Below are 6,250 nucleotides of genomic sequence, written 5' to 3'. Positions count from 1 at the left end.
GCCCCCGGGTTTTAGGTTAACAGCTGCCTAAGGCGTACACAGAGTTAATGCGGTGGACGCTGCTGGAGTAGATGTACTGTAGACATCCAAGTGCAGTTCAGACGGGGTTTTCATCTGTGCCACACCTTTCTTTGGGGGTCTTATTTTTGTTTTTAGAAATTTCATAGCCAGTATAGCAGTGATGCAACAAAATTACCGTAAGTTAATGACATCCATTAATTAAGGGAATCCAGTTTACAAAAAAAAAAAAAAGTAATAGTAAAATCAAGGGTAAGTAACCACAGAAAACGTATCTCGTAAGGTCCTAGAGGTTGACTAAATGTGAGCTACTGCTGTTCTTCAAGACTCTCCCTTGTCCCAAATTAAAGCCATCCACTGACCTTCTTATAACTGGTCTCCTAAACCCGATTCCTGGACATCTACTGGAGATTTCTCTCTTCCTTTCCTACCACTGAAACCAGAGTTTGCAGTAAGACAAGAAAAGAAAAAGAATGGGATACAATTTATGTTTGGTCTGCTGTGTACTTAAACTGAGCGAATCATGGCAGGCCCTAAGCTGGAAAATTAAAATATAAGATGAGTATGCTTGCAGCTCTCCAGAAAACAAGGACAGGGCGTTCTCACTCCTCTTCCTGCACCATTTTTCAACTGCTGGCTTAAACCTGGGAAGTCTCCCGACAAAGGAGAAACTTGTCTGTTCCAATCCATTTGGTTTCTCTCCGCTGGGATGTTTGGAGAAACCTGTTTGAAAAGCCAACCATGTCACTCACAGCATTTCAGTTCCTGAAAGCATGTACCATCCCATACCATTAAACACAGAGCCAAAATTATTATAGTACCGACCATATGGTTAAACTCAAAAGTGATGTCAAACACTACATGGCTTACAGTCTATGTATTAGTCCCATGCTCTGTTTCATTCATGAATGACGCATAATGAGTTGTTCTGTTATTTCCATATTCACAAAATTTGTCATTGAACCTTTGCTAGTAAAATAACCCTGGCTCATCATCATGACACTATAGCTGACATGCTTCTGCTTCCCTACTTTTTAACCCTCATGTTTCCCCAGCAATGATTTCATAAACACACCTAGTCCTATTAGTGACATCATGATCTCTAGCATGAAGCCTTCCAGAGGACAGAGAAGCAAGCTAGTTTCAGGTCCTAGGAATCTACTCAGGCTGTCATCATAGTCCTTGACAATAGGACATTTCCAAACTCCTGCCTTGCCCTTTAACCCCTAATGCCTTAAGGGTAGCTTACGTTTTTTTTCCTCATTCCAGGAAAGGGTGGAAGAGCAATCTGAAAAGAATTCGTCTTAGATATTTATTTTCATCTCTCACACTAAACACCTAATTGAGGCTATTAAAGTGGTGACGGGGGATATTGTGACTTTTTAAAAACAAAGGAATGAAATATAAGGGACTTACTCTAAAGAAGTAGTCTAATTCATTCAGTGTATTTAGATTCGGCTATATGGTATTCCTCTATAATACAATTTTGAAATAAAGTATAAATTTGAAGAGACAATGAAATGGGCGTAGAGGAATTTCTTTAAGAACCTCTTTTAGGGGTGCCTGGGTGGCTCAGTGGGTTAAGCACCCAACTCTTGATTTCGGCTCAGGTCACGATCTCACTGTTCCTGAGTCTGAGCTCCTACTCTGGCTCTCCACTGGCAGTGGGGGGCCTGCTTGGGATTCTCTCTCTCTCCTTCTCTCTTTGCCCTTCCCCTGCTTTTACTATCTCTCTCTCTCTCTCTTAAAATAAATAAATAAACATTAAAAAAGATATAGGGGTTGCTGGGTGGCTCAGCTGGTTAAGCGTCCGACCCTTGATTTCAACTCAGGTCATGATCTCATGGTTTATGGGTTCGAGCCCACCTCTGGCTCCACAGCTGATTTTCACTCTCCCTTTCTCTCTGCCCCTCCCCTGTTGTGATGTCTCTGTCTCTCTCAAAATAAATAAATAAACTTAAAAAAAATACTCATCAAAAAAGGCATGTCTTTGGCTGTGAAGATGATTCTGCTGACTTGAACTGTTTTTCCAATGTGCTCTAGTAAATAGTGCACCAGACCAAGAGTCAGGAGCAATTTCCTTTAAGTCTTGGATGGCTCAAGTAACCTCAGGCCTCAGCCCTCGCACAGGTAATTAAAGTAACACTGCATGCTGTCTATGCTTCTAAAATTGAACTACTTAGACTTCTGGTGGCTGTTTGTTTGGTATTTTTTAAAGGTCAGCTAGAAATGGATGTTTATTTCTGCTTTGAAAATCAGAATGAGAGTGGTCCTTAAAGAGAGGAAGGAACAGCCGCCCCACGTCCACAGGGGTACATCTACACAGTCTGGCTTCACAGTTTCCTAATTTCAGAAACCAGAAAGTAAACATATTAATGGCAACCAAAAGTCCCAGTTACTCACTGAAGTGTATATGGAGACAGCTCTACCTGACATTTCTGCCAGTCTTTCCACTGCTGCATCCTGGGGAGGAGGGTCCGTGGGCACAGGCGATCCTCAGGGCAAATCTGTCTTGGCACGGGGTAGGGCACAGAACGCAACACAAAAGCAAAGGAAATATAGACTTACAGGAAAAAGAAAACAACATTAAAAGGCATCATCTAGCTGCAGTAGAGGTGCGTGTACAGAGGGAGACCTCTGATAAGCACAATAAAATGAGCACAGTTAGAGCATTACCTCTCAAAGTTGTTTCAAAATTAAATGACATGATGCATGAAAGACATACAGAATAAGACCCAGCATATTTTAAGTGCTCCCTACGCTTTAATTAGTTTGGGGATTCCCCCTTCTGCGCTGCTCTATGTCTACAAGCCATTCATACCCCGACCCCACCTCATCCCTACCCCAGCTCTCTACTTCCCTTTCTTCAAGTACCCACCTCAGGTCCTGGTCTGGGTCTGGACCCCAGGGTTAAGTCACTCACCACATTCAAATCCTTCACCCCCCTTCACTTCAGCATGACCCCCATCTTGTCTGACCCAAACGGATTAACTATCAGATTGCTAAGGTGGGGTCCCACAGTTTGTTCTAGTTGTATCTTTTCTGAAAACTTAGACCCTTTTTTTCTTTCTTTATTTATTTTTTTAAATTTAGATTANGTTTGTCTCTTTTTTTGTCAGCTTCTTGTTTTTCTATAATGGTGTGACCTTTTTTTTTTCTTTAAAAGAATTCTTTTATGGCAGACAGTTTTAAAATGTTTATTTTCAATAAATAAAATTTTTATTTTTCTAATGCTGTCCATATTTCTTGGAAGTTCTCCTTACAAAATTAGCCTCAATAAAGCATAGCATACTAATCACACTCAATTTCTGTGACATTTCAAAGTATATTTTTGAACTAAGTAAAGGATAGAGTGTGAAATAAATTATAAATCAATTCTTATTACAGTACTTTTGACTTAATAGACCCTCAAGAAAAACAAACCAATGAAAGTATTTTGAGGCAATTGTGTTGAACGATTTCGAGACCAGAGACGGTTCATGACATCTGCCATTGATATACGGCCCCTAGGAGTGCTATGAACAAGTCTATAAAAACAAAACTACAGAAGTTTCATTTGTTTGCTCTAATAATGAACTCCTTTGACAAGTATTTACGGAGAACCTATCATGTGTCAGGCATTGTCCTCAGCACTGGGAACGCTCTGGTGAACACGACAGGGTGCATGCTCAAGGGAAAGCCCTAAGGAAAAATAAAATAACCAGGCAGGACAAGAAGCACTCTCCATCTGAGATTTACATCCTGCCGACTCCTTTGTAAAAGAAAAGATTAATGTCAAGTTAAGTTCAAAGTGTTATATAAACAGCATTGGACAAGAATTGGTGATTTCAAAAATCACCAGTATGAAAAATCATGTGTTAAGTGTGTTCATGGGTTATGAAATGTTACCCTTCTGTTAAATGGACCCACAGACAAGAAACACACTGTTCTGTGAGATAACCTAGCCTAGAGGATACTTGCTCTTGGCTTCTTTGACAGTAGCGTGTCTTAGTTTCTTCTTTCCTTGCAGGCTCTGCCCATGCATTCTCATTGGGTAGCTCCCTCTACTCTGACCCCTAAATACTGACACATGCAGACACATCTGTATTTTTTTTTCCAGACCTTTGCATTAAGGCCCTTTCTACTAAGGTGCTTTGTATGTGTTCTTTCCTCTACCTGGAACTTCCTTCCATCTCTTTAGCTTGGTTACCAATCCTGTGCATCCTACAAATATCACCTTTTATTTTCTCCTCTTCCAGGTCAAATTCTATCAAGTCAACCCTTCCTCATTAAACAGCTGTCTCTTATTTAGAGCACTTGTCACAATTACAAAGTTAAATTTGTCTGACTAATTATTTGGTTAATATCTGTCTCTTAGCAAAGACTGTACAGTTTAATGACTTCAGAGACTTGCTTTTTCTGGCATAACCTTCCACCCCCAAGTATGAATCCTGGCCCACAGTAGACACCTAATAAGTATTTGCTGAATGACTGAGTAAATGATTGAATAAATGAGTGATGCCTGAGCATTTTTCTGGTAAGTAATTCTTTGTTTTTCTTCCTCTGTTTTTAATATTTATTGACCTATTAAAGTGATGGCTTGGATCAAATTTAGCAGGATGAGTGTTCCTAATCTGATCTCACACCTGATGGGCATGTAATAGCATATTTGTTAAAATGTGAGATGGGCCTACCAAGGATTTCTAGTATGTTTTTTGCACAAAAACAGACAAATATGCTAATGATTTTAACTTAGAACTCAGAAAAGAGACCAGTGCATAAGCGGGAACTGAATATCTGATAAGAATATGAACAGCACAAGCCACTGGAAAGAGGAGAAATTATTTAGTGGTGGCATTAGGAAAACGGAATCATTGTGGGAGAAAAACAACACGGATTCCCTACTTGGCACCACATACAAAGTGGTCTTTCCTGTGACAGAGACATAAACTCCACAGAAGACAATATAGGCGAATATCTACGTGATCCTCTGGTGGAGAAAGATTTTTGAAATGATGCCTGGAAAGCATATATCTGACAGTAATAATATTAATAAAATAAGATATATCTGATTACATTAAAGTCAGGCTTTCTATTCAACAAAGGACATCATGAATAAAGTGAAGAGGCAGATGATAGACTGGGAAAGACATTTGCTATGACTAAAACAGAGAAGGGAATATCTAGAACATGCAAGGAATGCTTACACATCAATGGAAACATGACAGAAACTTCAATAGAAAAAAATGACCAGAGTAAGCCCACATGTTTTACAACAGAGGAATCGTGAAGCCTAAAAAGTATATTTGTAAAAATTAGTGAAGCACACAGTGAAATCATAAAATATCATCCTACACTTATTGGAGCTACAAAATTAGAAGCTGATTATCCCTTGTCAAAGTTACTCCCCAATTAAATCTAACTCTCCAGCTTCCCAGCTGCTACACACTCACAGTTGAACGTGGCTAAGTATGGACTCATACCCAAGTTCAGGAGTTTCACTTCAAGGCCATGGTCAATGCTTTAAGCAGGAGTTAATACTGCCCACAGGCTTACCCTACATACCTAGTCCACCCACTGTCCCATTCCCCTTGGCAATTTTTTCATAACCTCCTCTTCTCTGCTTAAACCTTCTGTACATCCCCTTCAGGTCTCACTTTCCATTCTGACCTAGTTTTCCATTTTTCAGATGAAAGAAACGGATGTGAACTTCTACAAGCTTCCCCGTACCCACCACTTGCCTTGCCTCTGTACCATCCATGTGGCCTTTTCTTCTGCGCTGTGGAAGAACTGCCTCTGTTCACAGTAAGTTCAGCTTCTCCCTTGGTGCATTCATTCCTGTCCCCTCCCACTGACTCAAATGCATTGCTGTAGCACTGGTCTCTTGATAATGTAGGAGACAAGGAGCAATTTAATCCACCACTATCCTCCCCAGTAGTGTACAAGCAAAACTAAACTTAAAAAAATAAAATTAAAAAAAGTAACAACAAAAAACACCAGAAATCTCTACTTTTCTAAGCCCAATCTCTCTATCCAGTTTTCAGACCCCACTTCTGTTCTCCTTTACAAAAATACAAAAAATTCTAGGAAAAGATGTTTTATATTTACTGTCTTTGATTTCTTTCTTGGTTATCTCTTGAATCCTTTCTAATCAGGTTTTCTTACCTACTGACGGCCTCACCAAATGTGGTGCTTTTTAAAAATATTTGTAAAGTTTATTTATTTATTTATTTATTTATTTATTTATTTATTT

Source organism: Crocuta crocuta, unplaced genomic scaffold (genome assembly GCF_008692635.1).
Source record: "Crocuta crocuta isolate KB4526 unplaced genomic scaffold, BGI_CrCroc_1.0 scaffold231, whole genome shotgun sequence".
Lineage (NCBI taxonomy): Eukaryota > Metazoa > Chordata > Mammalia > Carnivora > Hyaenidae > Crocuta > Crocuta crocuta.
Note: the sequence above shows the minus strand (reverse complement) of the source record.